Source organism: Oncorhynchus mykiss, chromosome 3 (assembly GCF_013265735.2).
Source record: "Oncorhynchus mykiss isolate Arlee chromosome 3, USDA_OmykA_1.1, whole genome shotgun sequence".
NCBI classification, from domain to species: Eukaryota; Metazoa; Chordata; class Actinopteri; order Salmoniformes; family Salmonidae; genus Oncorhynchus; species Oncorhynchus mykiss.
The window spans coordinates 41,530,408-41,549,985 of record NC_048567.1 but is presented as its reverse complement, the minus strand read 5'-3'; positions in this window follow the sequence as shown (position 1 = coordinate 41,549,985).

The following is a 19,578-nucleotide window of genomic DNA, read 5'->3' as shown; positions in this document are numbered from 1 at the left end:
CACACACACACACACACACACACACACACACACACACACACACACACACACACACACACACACACACACACACACACACACACACACACACACACACACAGTGTGTGTTTAAGGAAGGGATTTGTTTTGACATAAATTAGTGGTTGTGAAGCCTGTTTAATGATTGTTTATGAATGTGATGTGTTTCATATTACACTAGATAGATATTCATCCATATTAGGTACACAGTAATTACCCATGAATGTAATGCTCTGTAAAGTGGGACTTGTTGTCAGCGATACAAATGTGAAAAGTTTCAAAATCATTTTCACTTAGTGAAAAAACACCATTTAGTGTATCTCCTCCCAAGTCCTTTATGAAATATTTCTACTTTTACAAAAAGCGTAATCTATTTCCATCTTTCTGCGTCATTTCAGCCGACCAGTCTGGTGTCAATGACGACCATGCAGGTAGTTTTGAGGAGGTTAGCCTAAACACAGCAGGTTCGGGGGCTAAAGGCTAATTACATTCATGACTTGTTGAAAAGCACACCATCTGAGAGAGCATTCAAGAGTGACTCTCGCCCTAGTATCAAATATCTGATGATTGATTTTTACCTCATAATTACTATAATGAATTAATAAATCATCCATTTTGTTGCAAATCTGGAAGCTGGCATTGTCGAGGGACTCATTCGTCAGTGTGTATTACCGACTTCGAAAGTTGAAAGCTTCGAGTGCACATGTGGTGCTGTGTAGATTGTACAGTGCAGTTATCATGTTGCATTAACACAATTGTAGCAAAATCTACAAAACACATTTTTGTAAGGCAGCAAATTGTGTGAAGGGGCTGGTACCCAGCAAACCTAGGACATTCCCAGGACATTAGCTAACATTAGATTAGAATTTTCAACAAACATTCAAAGAACGTCATCATCATCATCAAATCCCCTTCAAACATCCATACAATAATTGGCAACCTCTGGTCATGCAAAGGTAACATAATCATTCCATAGTCTTAGACCATTCACAAGATAGTCCATGCCTTATGACCAGTGACTATAAAACAACGTTGACACAGCGCCGACATACTAGTTGTCACATCTTTCCCAGACTCCAGTACAAATCCCCCACTGGCATATGAGAAGGAGTTGACATGGCAACTGGAGAAGAGCCCACAGTAGTTGACTCATGTGAGTCTCCCTGGGTGAATAGTGAATGACTGCGTCCCAAATGGCACCCCATTCCCTACATACTTTTGACCAGAGCCCTATGGGTCTTGTTCAAAATACGTACACTATAGGGAATAGGGTGCCATTTGAGACACAACAATTGTCTGGTACAGTAATGAGGTGGTGGAGCAGTGTGCCTACATTCTAAAAAATACTGGGTTAAAAACCACCCAATTTGGGGTATTTGATAACCCAGCGCCGGGTAAATATTGGACAGAACACACAATGGGTTATTTTGCGTGAATTACCCAACATGTTGGGTTAATTTAATCATATTTATGCTGGATTGACCCAGCAGCTGGGTCTTTTTTAATGTAATCCATAGGTTATCTCCTTGAGCCTTGGCCTGCTAGGGGCGTGGCTTTCAGATAGTTATTGTTAGCCACCCGTGATAGTAAATGTATTTCCTGTTTATCATGTTAATTTTGTACACTGCAAATGTTATTTTTCTTTGAATATTTTTGCACATTACATATAACATTATTACACTGCTCAAAAAAATATAGGGAACACTAAAATAACACATCCTAGATCTGAATTAATGAAATATTCTTATTAAATAATTTTTTCTTTACATAGTTGAATGTGCTGACAACAAAATCACACAAAAATTATCAATGGAAATCAAATTCATCAAACCATGGAGATCTGGATTTGGAGTCACACTCAAAATTAAAGTGGAAAACCACACTACAGGCTGATCCAACTTTAATGTAATGTCCTTAAAACAAGTCAAAATGAGGCTCAGTAGTGTGTGTGGCCTCCACATGCCTGTATGATCTCCCTACAACGCCAGGGCATGCTCCTGATGAGGTGGCGGATGGTCTCCTGAGGGATCTCCTCCCAGACCTGGACTAAAGCATTCGCCAACTCCTGGACAGTCTGTGGTGCAACGTGGCGTTGGTGGATGGAGCGAGACATGATGTCCCAGTTGTGCTCAATTGGATTCAGGTCTGGGGAACGGGCGGGCCAGTCCATAGCATCAATGCCTTCCTCTTGCAGGAACTGCTGACACACTCCAGCCACATGAGGTCTAGCATTGTCTTGCATTAGGAGGAACCCAGGGCCAACCGCACCAGCATATGGTCTCACAAGGGGTCTGAGGATCTCATCTCGGTACCTAATGGCAGTCAGGCTACGTCTGGCGAGCACATGGAGGGCTGTGCGGCCCCCCAAAGAAATGCCACCCCACACCATGACTGACCCACCGCCAAACCGGTCATGCTGGAGGATGTTGCAGGCAGCAGAACGTTCTCCACGGCGTCTCCAGACTGTCACGTCTGTCACATGTGCTCAGTGTGAACCTGCTTTCATCTGTGAAGAGCACAGGGCGCCACTGGGAAATTTGCCAATCTTGGTGTTCTCTGGCAAATGCCAAACGTCCTGCATGGTGTTGGACTGTAAGCACAACCCCCACCTGTGGACGTCGGGCCCTCATACCACCATCATGGAGTCTATTTCTGACCGTTTGAGGAGATACATGCACATTTGTGGCCTGCTGGAGGTCATTTTGCAGGGCTCTGGCAGTGCTCCTCCTTGCACAAAGGCGGAGGTAGCGGTCCTGCTGCTGGGTTGTTGCCCTCCTACGGCCTCCTCCACGTCTCCTGATGTATTGGCCTGTCTCCTGGTAGCGCCTCCATGCTCAGGACACTACACTGACAGACACAGCAAACCTTCTTGCCAGAGCTCGCATTGATTAGCCATCCTGGATGAGCTGCAAAACCTGAGCCACTTGTGTGGGTTGTAGACTCCGTCTCATGCTACCACTAGAGTGAAAGCACCACCAGCATTCAAAAGTGACCAAAACATCAGCCAGTAAGCATAGGAACTGAGAAGTGGTCTGTGGTTATCACCTGCAGAACCACTCCTTTATTGGGGGTGTCTTGCTAATTGCCTATAATTTCCACCTGTTGTCTATTCCATTTGCACAACAGCATGTGAAATGTATTGTCAATCAGTGTTGCTTCCTAAGTGGACAGTTTGGTTTTACAGAAGTGTGATTGACTTGGAGTTACATTGTGTTGTTTAAGTGTTCCCTTTATTTTTTTGAGCAGTGTATTATAATTTACATATTGTAACAAAGTGGTAACTTTTCCAACATTGGGTTACATATGCATATGCTCGTGAGGAACTCACACAGTAGTCATTCATTTTGGTAGAAGAGATATCGCACTTCATAAATTGGAGCAATTCAAAGCTGACTTCAAAGTGCTCATAGGCAGGCTATAGGAGACCAACAAGTTGATTCTCATTTCCGGGCCTCCACCAACAATAGGTTACGGGATTGATCACTTTAGTCGTCTCCTCCGTATACACTACTGGCTTAGATCCTACTGTTCCTTGATGGATTTGGAGTTCATTGACAATTTTGACAACTTCTGGGAGAGGCCCCAGTTTTACAAGAGGGATGGCTAGCATTGAAATAGGAAAGAGGCAAGAGTTATCTTGGCCTATATCATATAAAATATTGCTCAAGTAATTCTTCCCATTCCCACTATTTCACAGAGTTATCATCGCACTTCTACAGATATCCATATTCCCAGGGGTATTATCAGTAAAATCTTGTGACCATAAAGTTGAATTCAACTGTTAGCTCTGTTACTGTTACGCTGGTTGGGAAGCCCACTGTGGTAAGCTCGCCCAGTGCTATTATTTCAAATGCCACAAATATGGATAACCCCACTGTTACATACTGTATGTGTAATCAACTTATTTGGCATCATGTTCTCTAAATATCACTATGCCCACAACACTTGAGCTTTTGGTTGTAGATATGTCCATAAACCAAAATACATATGTATCTGTTGCAGGGATTATGGATATTTAAAACCTTTTCTGTCATCTAAATGAGTTGTCTTAATGAATTTTGACACTGAGCAAATATAAATGTAAAAGGTACAGTGTTGGTCCCATGTTTCATGAGCTGAAATAAAAGATCCTAGACATTGTTGGTTAAAAACATTTATCCTTTGCCAAGATAATCCATCCACCTAACAGGTATGGCATATCAAGAAGCTGATTTAAACAGCATACCACATGTATGATGTTGTGTAGGCGAGCGGTTTACTGATGTCAATGTCGTGAACAGAGTGCCCCATGGTGGAGGTGGGGTTATGGCATGGGCAGGCATAAGCTACAGACAACAAACATAATTGCTATTTATCGATGTCAATTTGATGGCACAGAAATACCTAGACTGTGAGTCCCATTATTTGCATATCTTTCTTCCCAATCATGTGAAATCCATAGATTAGGGCCTAATTTATTTATTTATTTGACTGATTTCCTTATATGAAATTGTTGCATGTTGCGTTTATATTTTTGTTCAGTTCTTGGCTTCCCTTGGCCTAAGAATATTTGTCTTGACTTTAACCCGACCTAAATGATTGCCCTCCAGGACACCTACACCACCCGATGTCACAGGAAGGCCATAAAGATCATCAAGGACAACAACCACCCAAGCACTGCCTGTTCACCCCGCTATCATCCAGAAGACGAGGTCAGTACAGGTGCATCAAAGCTGGGACCGAGAGACTGAAAAACAGCTTCTATCTCAAGGCCATCAGACTGTTAAACAGCCACCACTAACATTGAGTGGCTGCTGCCAACACATTGACTCAACTCCAGCCACTTTAATAATGGGAATTGATGGGAAATGATGTAAAATATATCACTAGCCACTTTAAACAATGCTACCTAATATAATGTTTACATACCCTACATTATTCATCTCATATGTATATGTATATACTGTACTCTATATCATCTACTGCATCTTTATGTAATACATGTATCACTAGCCACTTTAACTATGCCACTTTGTTTACATACTCATCTCATCTGTATATACTGCACTCAATACCATCTACTGTATCTTGCCTATGCCGCTCTGTACCATCACTCATTCATATATCTTTATGTACATATTCTTTATCCCCTTACACTTGTGTCTATAAGGTAGTAGTTTTGAAATTGTTAGCTAGATTACTTGTTGATTATTACTGCATCGTCGGAACTAGAAGCACAAGAATTTTGCTACACTCGCATTAACATCTGCTAACCATGTGTATGTGACAAATAAAATTTGATTTGATTTGACATAGATTCAGAATTCCAGCAAATTCCTAATTGATTCACCTAATTCTGACAAATAGCCACCACAAGTGCTTGTCTTGTGGTGTCTTTGCTAATGATATCAGTTTTCACTGTCCTTTTGCATGCATTAGAGATACCAAACCTATTAACACTAATCCTTGTGTAAATATGAAGAGAAAAAAAAGCTTTTCATTTTATTTAACCTTTATTAAACTAGGAAAGTCAGTTAAGAACAAATTCTTATTTACAATGACAGCCTACACCGGCCAAGTCATGATGTGTATTACGCTGACTTTTCCTTGATCATCTGAATGCCTGACCCTGAATTAGCTCTAGAATTGTTCTCATCTATTTTTGTATCTCTGGCTGTCACGTTCTGACCTTAGTTCCTTTTTTATGTCTTGTGTTAGGTTGGTCAGGGCGTGAGTTGGGGTGGGTAGTCTGTTCTTTTTTCGATGTTATATTTCTATGTGTTTGGCCTAGTATGGTTCTCAATCAGAGGCAGATGTCGTTTGTTGTCTCTGATTGAGAATCATACTTAGGTAACCCCTTTTTGGTTTTGGGTGTTTAATTTTCTGTTTAGTGTTTTTCTGCACCTTACAGGACTGTTTTGTTTTTTTCGTTTATTCACCTTGTTGTTTTGTATTTCAGTGTTCAGTTAAATAACTCATGAACAAGTACAACGCTGCACTTTGGTCCACACCTTCTTCCAGCTACTAAAACCGTTACACTGGCAGACAAACATGCTCCGTTTAAATGCTTTGGAGAAAAAAATAGAACAAATTCTTGGACCTTTTATAGAACTTTCAGAACTTATTATGATAAGAAATCAGGCCTAGGACAAGGCAAAAAAACTGAGTCTGTAGCTGATTGGCAGCTTTTAAGGCAATTGAGAAAAATATGCACTTCAATCAGGAAAGCTACATCTAGTTACTTCATAAGTTATATCTCAGACTCTGCAGGTGATCCATCTAAATTCTGGAAAACAGTTAATGCAATGAAGTGTGGCAATTCCTCTCCTTCCCAGCCTACAGTGCATTCGGAAAGTATTCCGACCCCTTGACTTTTTCCATATTTTGTTACGTTACAGCCTTATTCTAAAATTGATTAAATAAAAAAATGTCCTCATCAATTTTCACAAATGTATTAAAAATAAAAAACATAAATACCTTATTTACATAAGTATTCAGACCCTTTGCTATGGGACTCAAAATTGAGCTGAGGTGCATCCTGTTTCTATTGATCATCCTTGATTGGAGTTCACCTGTGGTTAATTCAATGAATTGGACAGGCACACTCCTGTCTATATAAGGTCCCACAGTTGACAGTGCATGTCAGAGCAAAAACCAATCCAATAGGTCAAAGGAATTATCCGTAGAGCTATGAGAAAGGATTGTGTCGGGGCACAGATCTGGGAAAGGGTACCAAATCATTTCTGCAGCATTGAAGGTCCCCAAGAACACAGTGGCCTCCATCATTCTTAGATGGAAGAAGTTTAGAACCACCAAGACTCTTCCTAAAGTTGGCCGCCCGGCCAAATTGAGCAATCAGGAGAGAAGGGCCTTAGTCAGGAAGATGACCAAGAACCCGATGGTCACTCTGACAGACCTACAGAGGTCCTCTGTGGAGGTGGGAGAACCTTCTAGAAGGACAACCATCTCTGTAGTAATCCACCATTCAGGCCTTTATTTTAGAGTGGCCAGACGGAAGCCACTCCTCAGTAAAAGGCACGACAGCCAGCTTGGAGGTTGCCAAAAGGCACCAAAATGACTCTCACACCATTGTCAGAAGAAACCAAGATTGAACTCTTTGGCCTGAATGCCAAGTGTCACATCTGGAGGAAACCTGGCACTATCCCTACGGTGTAGCATTGTGCGTGGCAGCATTATTCTGTGGGGATATTTTTCTGCGGCAGGGACTGGGAGACTAGTCAGGATCGAGGGAAAGATGAACGGAGAAAAGTACAGTGACCTGTTGTGTAGCACACTGTATTACTTATACAACTAATATAAGGACAGGACATGAGACGGGAGTAGAAATTAACATCGGCATTGTTTACTGCATTTCACAGGAAGAACATTCCAAGCATTTCAAGTAAGTAAGCAAGGGGGGTTACAGGTGCCCTAAAGGGACAAAACTAGAATATCAATACACAACATGACCCTTGATGAAAACCCGCTTCGTGGCGCTCAGGACTTCAGACTGATGTGAATGTTCACCTTCCAACAGGACAACGACCCTAAGCACACAGCCAAGATAACGTAGGAGTGGCTTCGGGATAAGTCTCTGGATATCCTTGAATGTCCCAGCCGGAGCCCGGACTTGAACCTGATTGAACATCTCTGGAGAGACCTGAAAATAGCATTGCGGTGACGCTCCCCATCCAACCTGACAGAGCTTGAGAGGATCTTCAGGGAAGAATGGGAGAAACTCCCCAAATACAGGTACCAAGTTGTAGCATTATGCCCAAGAAGACTCAAGGCTGTAATCATTGCCAAAGGTGCATCAATAAAGTACTGAGTAAAGGGTCTGATTACTTATGTTTTTTGTTATATTTCATTTTTGTTTTTAATACCTTTGCAAAAATGTCTAAAAACCTATTTTTGCTTTGTAATTATGGTGTATTGTGTGTAGATTGAAGAGGGAAAAAACAAATGGATCCATTTTAGAATAAAACTGTGATGTAACAAAATGGGTAAAAAGTCAAGGGGTCTGAATACTTTCCGAATGCACTGTAAGCTACAGACAACAAACACATTTTATCTGTCCATTTGCATGCACAGAGATTCTATTCTGCCCTCGCCAAGTAGTCCCCTTCTTAAGATTAGCAGATAGATAAACTCGATGCAGCTACTGTAGTGTTGAAGGATGATTTATTGCCACCGCTTTGCAGGTACAGTAATAGTGACTGACATGAGTCAAACTAAAATCTAGAAAGAAAAGAACAATGAGTATGACTCATTGTATGCTAGCTGATTACTAGGCTTAATTCTCAATAATAACACAGCTTTTATTTGTATACATGTTCATAAACACAAAAATATGCAGAATTATGCATTAAATTGGATGTAAATAATTTCCCAAAACATGACAAGATCAAATGCAATGAACAGAGTCCATGTGGCGATCAAGAAAATTCATAAATCTCATTAGAACAATCATCCGTACAAAATATAATCATGAATTGAATGCCAAATATGCTATGATTAATTTTACTTACAGACAATGCTTCTACAAAATGATAGCAAGAAGGATGGAGTTTGATAATGTCTCCAGCTCCACAGTGTGACTTTCACCATTTTGGAATGTAAACAATTATTCTACAGGGTTTAGCTTATTAAACGAAAAACACACATCAGCACAGGACAGTGGCCCCCAAGTGGTCAACAATGGAATTACACGATAGCCTTAAGGAACTCAAACCCAACTACAGGGGCCAAAATAGATACCGTGATAAGATACTGAGGCCCATTGTCATGCCATTCATCCTCCGCCATCACCTCATGTTTCAGCATGATATTGCACAGCCCCATGTTGCATTGATTTGCACACAATTCCTGGAAGCAGAAAATGTCCTAGATCTTCCATGGTCTGCATACTCACCAGACATGTCACCCATTGAGCATGTTTGGGATGCTCTGGATCGACGTGTGTTTCAGTTCCTGCCAATATCCAGCAACTTTGCACAGCCATTGAAGAGGAGTGGGACAACAATTCACAGGCCACAATCAACCGCCTGATCAGCTCTATGCGAAGGAGATGTGTCGCACTGCATTATGCCAGTGGTGGTCACGCCAGATACTGACTGGTTTTCTGAGCCACGCCCTTACCTTGTTTTTAAAGGTATCTGTGTCCAGATGCATGTCTGTATTCCCAGTCATGTGAAATTCATAGATTAGGACTTTATTTATTTATTTCAATTGACTGATTTCCTTATATGAACTATTTGAAATAGTTACATGTTGCATTTATATTTTTGTTCAGTGTATAAGAGACATATGTTTCTATCTTTACAACATCTTTTTCAACATGACCTGATCATAAAAACGGACCATCCCATGTTGCTCCAAGCAGATAAGCTTCTTCAACTTGCTCAATGGTCACACCCTTTATGTCCTACTCCAGTTGAGGTTAAAGTCTAAGAGAATGCTTTGAACCACATACAATGATTTTGGTTTTAGATGTAATTAAGACAATTTTATTGTTAATTACCCCTTCTGAAACTGACTAACTCCTTGCTAAGAGTCTCAGTGAGCTCACTGGCTGTAGGTGCTGATGTGTAGTGTGTGCAATCATCAGCATACATAGTCCTTTTAGCTTCTTTTAAGACAAGTGGCAAGTCATTTGTAAAAATAGAGAAGAGTAACGGCCCAAGGCAACTGCCCTGAGGGATACCGCACTGTACATATCTGATGTTAGAAAAGCTTCCATTGAAGAATACTCAGAGTTCTATTTGATAAGTAACTATCCAACCACGTGATGGCAAGTTATGTAAAGCCATAAGAAGTTAGTTTTTTCAGTGACAAATTATGGTAAATAACAGTATAACTTGGGGCACCACATATGGATTCTGCCGATAACCTTTGGAGTAGACAGAAATGATCCATGATATCAAGAGACACGCATTATGCTTTTGAGATTTTAATAAATCATTATTTTATTTAGTTGGATCTAAAGTAATTATGGACACCTTAATATTTCCACATCCCCCAGGTATCCCAAATAATAAAATTAACATACAGTGGCAAGAAAAAGTATGTGAATCCTTTGGGATTACCTGGATTTCTGCATAAATTGGTCATAAAATGTTACCTGGTCTTCATCTAAGTCACAACAACAGACAAACATAGTGTGCTTAAACTAATAACATACACATAGATTTTTCTTGCCTAAATTGAATGCATAATTTAAACATTCACAGTGTACGTTGGAACAATTATGTGAACCCCTAGGCTAATGTCTTCTCCAAAAGCTAATTCTAGTCAGGAGTCAGATAACCTGGAGTCCAATTACTGAGACGAGATTGAAGATGTTGGTTAGAACTACCCAGCCCTATAAAAAAAACTGAGTTTGTGAATTTGCTATTCACAAGAAGTCTTGTCTGATGTGAACCATGCCTCAAACAAAAAGAGATCTCAGAAGGCCTAAGATTAAGAATTGTTGACTTGCATAAAGCTGGAAAGGGTTACCAAATTATCTCTAAAAGCCTTGATGTTCATCAGTCCACGATAAGACAAATTGTCTATGAATGGGGAAAGTCAAGCACTGTTGCTACTCTTTCTAGGAGTGGCTGTAAGGGAAAGATGACTGCAAGAGTACAGTGCAGAATGCTCAATGAGGTTAAGAAGAATTGTAGAGTCAGCTAAAGACTTACAAAAATCTCTGTAATTAATGTAAGGCTATCTGTCTGCCAATTGAATCTCAACAGGACAACTGCCCAAACCACAGAAGTAAATCAACAACAGAATGGCTTCAACAGAAGAAAATACGCCTTCTGGAGTGGTCCAGTCAGAGTCCTGACCTCAACCCGATTGAGATGCTGTGGCATGACCTCAAGAGAGCGGTTCACACCAGACATCCCAAGAATATTGCTGAACTGAAACAGTTTTGTAAAGAGGAATGGTCCAAAATTCTTACTGACCGTGCAGGTCTGATCCACAACTACAGAAAACATTTGGTTTAGGTTATTGTTGCCAAAGGAGGGTCAAGCAGTTATTACATCCGATGGTTCACATACGTTTTTCACCCTGCACTGTGAATGTTACACGGTGTGTTCAATGAAGACATGAACATTTATAATTGTTTGTGTGTTATTTGTTTAAGCAGACCGTTTGTCTATTGTTGTGACTTAGATAAAGATCAGATCAAATTTTAGTCCCAATTTATGCAGAAATCCAGGTAATAACAAAGAGTTCATACATTTTCTTGCCACTGTATATATAGTAAAAAAGGCTCAGCTTAGAATTTCCAGACCAACCAACTCCCAGAACTCGTCTATATTCACAATCCCAATAAACTCAGAGGGTGTTCTACTTGCCTTACTGAAAAACATATATTTGAGACTGTAATCCCAATAAATTACAGTATATAACATTTTAAACAACTGAAAAATATATATTGCTTGCAAGGCATGCTGAAGGCCCCCTTCTTATGCAGGTTTCTAATGACACTGGAGGGTGGTGGCCACAGTTGAAGCAAGTATTCATGTGCTGTGAGTGCTTCAAAGTTGAGATATCATGGTTTGCGAGCTTCAGTTGGGTTGTTAGCTCCAGGGCATCAAATATTCTGCCAGCAGCTTGGTGCACCTAAGGGTGTTAAACAAAATGTAATTTAGTGTTTGTCCTTGCATCCAGATTTCTGTCTATGAATTTGAGAGCGGAGACATTTCCCCAGTCGCGTGTTTTAACAGTATACAAAACAAAGTGGTGGGCCACCATGTGGCTGAAAAACTCAATAAAGATTCCAGCTTTATAGTATGAATATAATTGAATGAATTTAATTGAAATAGAATTAAAATTACTTGAATGGAGTTCCTCAAAAAAAGGCAGGTATAGGGTCAAGATGACACGATCATTGAAGTAATGCAGCCATTTTTTCCATTCCTGGTAGCAGTAAAAAGCTACCACATTGGTGGCAGCGCTTGCAGTATATAGTCCCACCTAACAAATTAAAATCATATTGATAAAGCTGTCTATGCATTTTTCGTGTATATTTGCTATTTAACTTTAATGTAAAGAAAATCACCTCAAATTACGCCAGACATCATGACAATCCTTTCTTTGGTACAGATCACCATTGGATCACTGAGAGGAATTATTCCTAGGCACTCTGTGCAAAATGTCTCCTCTAGAATTAGATTATTTGGTACTTCCTCTGTCTTCTGCAAACATCTTCTGGTAGGTTTGCTGGAAGTCTTTCGTTCTTCAATAAATATTGCAGTACTTGACCAAGACCCTTTCCTTTTGACAGGTAGAGTGGGACATCCCCAGAGGAACTTTCCTCGCCAGCATTGAGACACGGCTCTGTTGCCCCTGTTGATAATGTGTCCTCCATTTCGTTACTCTTCACTGTTTTGGAAATGTGCCATTTAGCTATGTATTTGTGTACACAAGGCTGTCTTGGCACACGGACAGTGCCAGGTGTTAAGTTTCTTGTCATACATTGCCATTACCCTACCCGGTCTTGAATACTATGAAACATTTGGCACATAACCCCATGTGGCTCAGCCTCTTGCTGGCGCTTCAGACATACGTATATATTTTTTCTTCACCGAACCACTTTGTTTAGACCATTTTTGTCAAGACTTACAGTACCAATCAAGTTTGGACACACACTCATTCAAATTAAAACCTGTTGAGGATATGGCAGACATACGCCCCCTTTGGAGAGATTGGGTACCCCTAGTAAACTGGAAAAAAAATCTGTCAAAAATTGTTAATATATGCAAATAAAAATTATTATTGGATAGAAAACACTCTAAAGATTCTAAAACCGTTGGAATTATGTCTGTAAGTATAGCAGAACTCACAGGGCAGGCATTCTTCCAAACTAGTTTTTGTGGCCATGAAAGTTGGAGCAACTTTGACGTCATGGCCCCCACCCTTCCCAACCAGCTATGATTCTGCGGACACTTTCTATCTCTTCCGCTAGATGTCCTCTTTCATTAGGGCTTCAAACCGTTCAAATCGCGCGAGAATTGACCCTATGGGAGTGAAATTAGTGCGTGCCACGAGAGAATAGGCTGTGCGTATGGGCGCGAATTGGTCACAGCCATTCCTTTGTTTCCAGCACTGAAGAGAAGGGCAGACGATGGCCGATTGAATTGAAGTTTGTTTTGCACGTCTAAAACATCATAAAGCTTGCTTCTGCACTTAGTTTGACCTGTTTAGTCGACATATAATGTGTAATTTCGAAGTTTTGATGCGCAACTTATCCGGACCAGAGGACGTTTTGGGTGCATTTCAGCTGATGTTATTAGCAGTAGCTAATACAAAGACGCAAGACTTGAAACCAAACGATGTATTGGGTAAGTATGAAGCCTTCCAGAACATTCTGAACGAAGACCATCGAAGGTAAGGGAATATTTATGCTTAAATCTGTGTTTCTGTTGACTCCAACATTACGTGGAAATGTAGCTTGGAACTGAGCGCTGTCTCACAATATGGAATAGTGTGCGATTTCTGTAACGTTAAAAATAAATCTAACACAGCGGTTGCATAAAGAAGCAGTGTATCTTTCTAACTATATGTAGAACATGTATATTTAGTCAAAGTTTATGATGTCTATTTTACGTTATCTTGCCGCGCTACATAGATTTCCTGCGGGCGTTTTTGAGTAATTTCTGAAGGTGAACTCACTGTAAATGGACATTTATGGATATAAATGGCATATTATTGAAAAAAAAAAATATGTACTGTGTAATATGTCATATTACTGTCATCTGATGAAGATTTTCAAAAGGTTAGTGAGCGATTTATTTTTTAATCCTGCGTTTGTTGATTGCATGTTTTGGCTATTGAAATGAGCTGTGTCTGGTGGTGGTTTTACATATATATGTGCTATGTTTTCGCCGTAAAACATTTTAGAAATCTGACTTGCTGGCTAAATGAACAAGATGTTTATCTTTCATTTGAGCTATTGGACTTGTTAATGTGTGGAGGTTAAATATTTTTAAGAATATTTTTGCGTTCCATGCGCCACCGTTTCAGCTGCACGTGGGAGGGTTGATCCCCAATTGGGAACCAGTATCGTAGACAGGTTAAAAAAGAAAATTGAGAAATTACAGTCCTTCATTCATTTAAGACATGAAGGTCAGTCAATCCTGAAAATGTCAAGACCTTTTACATTTTCTTCATGTGTAGTCGCTAAAACCATCAAGAGCTATGATGGAACTGGCTCTCATGAGGACAGCCACAGGAAAGGAAGACCCAGAGTTACCTCTGCTGCAGAGAATAAGTTCATTAGAGTTAACTGCACCTCAGATTGCAGCCTAAAGAAATGCTTCACAGAGTTCAAGTAACAGACACATCTCAACATCAACTGTTCAGAGGCCTTCATGGTCGAATTGTTGCAAAGAAACCACTACTAAAGGACAGCAATGAGAAGAAGAGACTTGCTTGGGCCAAGAAACACAAGCAATGGACATTAGACCAGTGAAAATCTGTCCTTGTGTCTGATGTATCCAAATTTGAGATTTTTCGTTCCAACCACTGTGTAACGGTTGTCTTCCTCTGATGAGGAGAAGTAGTAGGAAGGATCGGAGGACCAATGCGCAGCGTGGTAAGTGTCCATATTGTTTAATAAGAATAATGAACACTGAACAAAACAATAAACGACAACGTGAAATAACAAAACCGAAACAGTTCCGTGTGGAACTGACATGAAAAATAATCACCCACAACTCAAAAGTGAAACCAGGCTACCTAAGTATGGTTCTCAATCAGAGACGATTGACAGCTACCTCTGATTGAGAACGATACCAGGCCTAACACAGAAATCCCAAATTATAGAAACAGGAATATAGACTGCCCACCCCAACTCACGCCCTGACCATACTAAAACAAAGACAAATCAAAGGAACTAAGGTCAGAACGTGACACACTGTGTCTTTGTGAGACGCAGAGTAGGTGAACGTATGATCTCCGCATGTGTGATTCCCAGCATGAAGAATGGAGAAGGAGGTGTGATGGTGTGGGGGTGCTTTTCTGGTAACACTGTCTGTGATTTATTTAGAATTCAAGGCCCACATAACCAGCATGCCTACAACAGCATTAATAAGCAGCTATACACCATCCCATCTGGTTTGCGCTTAGAGGGACTATCATTTGTTTTTTAACAGGACAATGACCCAAAACACAACTCCAGGCTGTGTAAGGGCTATTTGACCATGAAGGGGAGTGATGGAGTGCTGAATCAGATGACCTGGCCTCCACAATCACCCGACCTCAACCCAATTGAGGTGGTTTGGGATGAGTTGGACCAGAGAGTGAAGCAAAAGCAGCCAACAAATGCTCAGCATATGTGGGAACTACTTCAAGACTTTTGGAAAATGATTCCTCATGAAGTTTGTTGAGAGAATGCCAAGATTGTGCAAAGCTGTCTTTAAGGCAAAGGGTGGCTACTTTGAAGAATCTAATATATAAAATATGATTTGATTTATTAAACACTTTTTTGTTTACAACATGATATGTGTTATTTAATAGTTTTGATGTCTTCACTATTATTCTACAATGCAGAAAATAGTCAATATAAAGAAAAACCCTTGAATGAGTATGTGGAACCAAACTTTTGACTGGTACTGTATTTTTGGAGAAGGACATCTGGTGATGTGATAAGGGGCAGTAGGCTAGAGACATTAAGTGGCAGCCCTCAAAATTCATCAATGTGCTCCTTTGGGCCAAAGCTGCATTGACTGGGCATTTGTGACTCGTTTCAGGAAACTAGGCATATGTCATGTGTCACTACTTCACAGGAGGGCCACTTGAACGTAAACTTTTTTTTGTTGGGGGGGGGGGGGTTAGAAATTCCTCCTGGGACTTGTGAACTTTCATCTGCCTTAATAACAAATGTGTATGCCATCTGTAAATACGAATAAACCTTGGACATTACGAGCATAGTTGGTTTAGCAACAGAAAAAGCCAGCAACATTCTCGCTATCCATGGTTGGCTAAGATAATGAGTGTGCTGATGAGGGGGTGTTCAGATTGGTCTGCCATGTATCACGCTTTTGTCTATTTGAGCTTTTCAGTATGTATAGGCAATCCTTTCTAGCGGCCCTAAAAAAAATATATTGCATAGAAAAACTGCATAAGTGTTGCTCTCCACTTTCTGGAGGACCGAGTTTTGAAATCAGTGGAATTAGAATATGATACCTAAGGAGATGGAGAAAACACCAGCCTCCAGGTTTTCATCTTCAAACTAAGGGCAACCATGGCATCCGTGACAGAGAGGGAGAAGTTTCCATCCATGTATACAGGTAACATAGTCTAGCGAGCTGCATTTTCAGATATTACATGTTTCTAATTTAGTCAGAAAGTTGTTTTAATTTCAAGTTAAAGTGTTAGCTAGCCATCTAACGTTAGCTGGCTGGCTCGCTAGCTAACGTTACGTGTAGTAATATTATTCGTATCTCAGAGCCATTTACTTTGCTAGTTATCGCCTAATGTTAACCAGCTAAAAATCAACCTGGTTGGTGAGCTACCTGCAGATTCATGCAGGGTAGTAACATCATGAGTTGGGATTATGGTTCATTGTTTTGCTAGCTAGCAAAAGACTCCACTATGCAAGTAGCCATTTAAATAGAATGTTCATGATGTCACTGCGACAACTGCTGATAGCCAGAGTGAATTTACCAGCTATGTCTATCTACTCCGATTTCAGACCACTCATTTATGAGTGTGCCAGAGCGCTGAATAAATCACAAATTGTCGAATGCTCAACACCCTTTGAATATGAACGGTGTCAGTAAATGTTTGCAAAAATATGTAATTAAATTGCTGCCAGCAGCACAGTTGCAGTCATAAATGCTTTGGATAACATAAAAACAGCATAACCAGTTCTGCTAGGGCGAGTAAAATGGTCAGTGAGCTGGTCTCTTATTTGTTTCTGGAAGTAGCTAGCATTTTAGCCAACATTAGCCAGTTAGCTTGAGTGCTTTACTGCTGTTAGGACAGAACACTTGGGTCAACCCTACTCCTCGGCCAGAGCGGCCAGTGCGCGCTCTGGGCAGGGCTAAAGCTTAAGAGGGTGTGAACAATACTAAATGGGTGTAGACAGAAAAAAGAGCTAGTAGTAGTAGTAGGTGTACCAAAACATTCAACGGCCATTTTCTCAAAAGTGAGGTTACAAGTTTCACAACGTTCAAAGCGGAATTACTTTCCTATTGTTTCTTAACTGCAGGGTATGATATACAATTTTCTATCTCTGAGTCTCTACTTTTATCCAATGTATAAAACACTTTCTAATTTTGCTACATAAGATCGATTCGAGCCGGTCGGTCACATATAGACAGTGGGGAAGACTGTGAAAGTTAGAAGAGCAAAGATGCCGATTCTGGGATGGGGAAAGCAAAATAATAAACATTAGATTTCATAATGGTGGGAGAAAGTTTGTCAGCCAAATATAACCATTTTCATGTCAGTATTACTGACCGCAACTTAGACTGATACAGTTGAAAAGGATGCAAGGAATAAAGGAAAAATGTATTGAGATTGTTGATTGTCCTATCACTCCCTCTGTTCGAATTACCTCTCACTACCTCTTCCGTACCTGGTTTTGAAGTAATGCAGGGTTTGACAATTTCCTCCAAGGCTCCCTGTGAATAAAATGATAATGAACATGAGGCAAACATGGATGATTAAGCACATGGTAACTTCATCTAAATAGATCTAGCTTGTTCTTTGGGCCAGCTAAATATAATTAATGCCTGGATCAGCTACTATATGTATTTCTTATTTTTATTTCTTGTGTGTTTTTGTTCTACCTTATGTTATTTTTAGTGCTACATTTATATTGATTACTGCATTGTTGGGTTTGTAGCTTGCAAGAAAATAATTGCACTGTTCTTGTGCATGTGACATTAAATTTCAATTCTTTATTTGATTTGAGTTGAGGTTCAATTCCACCTGCAAACAACTGCTTTTGGGTGATGCACAGACAGCTTGTTTTGTTGGACCTGTGTGTGGGACACTGTGAAACAGGATAAAACCTACAGTGCCTACAGAAAGTATATGGGTAAAAAAGTTTGAGCAGGGTGAAGTTATTAATTACACTTTGGATGGTGTGAGAGGAAGGAAACCACTAAGGGATTTTACCATGAAGCCATGAGAGTTTAATGGCTGTGATAGGAGAAAACTGAGGATGGATCAGCAACATTGTAGCTATTACTCCACAAAACTTACATATATGACAGAGTAAAAAGATGGAAGCCTTTACAAACTACAAATATTTCTGAACATGCATCCTGTTTGCAATAATGCATTTAAGTAAAACAATGTGGCAAAGAAATGGAATGTATTTCCTGAATACAAAGCGTCATGTTTGGGGCAAATCCAACACAACACATCACTGAGTACTGTGTGTACTGTATGCATGTGTCTCTTCACAGTCCCCGCTGTTCCATAAGGTATTTTTATCTGTTCTTGAAATCAAATTTTACTGCTTACATGAGTTACTAGATGTGGAATAGAGTTCCATGTAGTCATTGCTCTATGTAGTACTGTGCGCATCCCATAGTCTGTTTTGGACTTGGGGACATGGTGGCATGTCTTGTGGGGTATGCATGGGTGTCTGAGTTTAAACAGACAGCTCGGTGCATTCAACATGTCAATACCTCTCACGAATACAAGTAGTGATGAAGTCGATCTTTCCTCTACTTTGAGGCAGGAGAGATTGAATGAGTTGGTGTCAACTTTTTGACTGCTACTGTATATGTAAACTCAGCAAAAAAAGAAATGTCCCTTTTTCAGGACCCTGTCTTTCAAAGATAATTCGTAAAAGTCTAAATATCTCCACAGTTCTTAATTGTAAAGGGTTTAAACACTGTTTCCCATGCTTGTTCAATAAACCATGAACAATTAGTGAACATGCACCTGTGGAATGGTTGTTAAGACACTAACAGCTTACAGGCAATTAAGGTGACAGTTATGAAAACTTAGGACACTAAAGAGGCCTTTCTACTGACTCTGAAAAACATCAAAAGAAAGATGCCCAGGGTCCCTGCTCATCTGCGTGAACGTGCCTTAGGCATGCCTAAGACAGTGCTACAGGGAGACAGGACGGACAGCTGATCGTCCTCGAAGTGGCACGTGTAACACTGCCTGCACAGGATTGGTACATCCGAACATCACACCTGCTGGGCATGTACAGGATGGCAACAACAACTGCCCATGTTACACCAGGAACACACTAGCCCTCCATCAGTGCTCAGACTGTCCGCAATAGGCTGAGAGAGGCTGGACTGAGGGCTTGTAGGCCTGTTGTATGGCAGATCCTCACCAGACATCACCGGCAACAACGTCGCCTATGGGCACAAACCCACAGTCTCTGTACCAGACAGGATTGGCAAAAAGTGCTCTTCATTGACGAGTTGCGGTTTTGTCTCACCAGGGATGATGGTTGGGTTCGCGTTTATCGTCGAAGGAATGAGCATTACACAGAAGCCTGTACTCTAGAGCGGGATCGATTTGGAGGTGGAGGGTCCGTCATGGTCTGGGGCGATATGTCACAGCATCATCGGACTGAGCTTGTTGTCATTGCAGGCAATCCCAACGCTG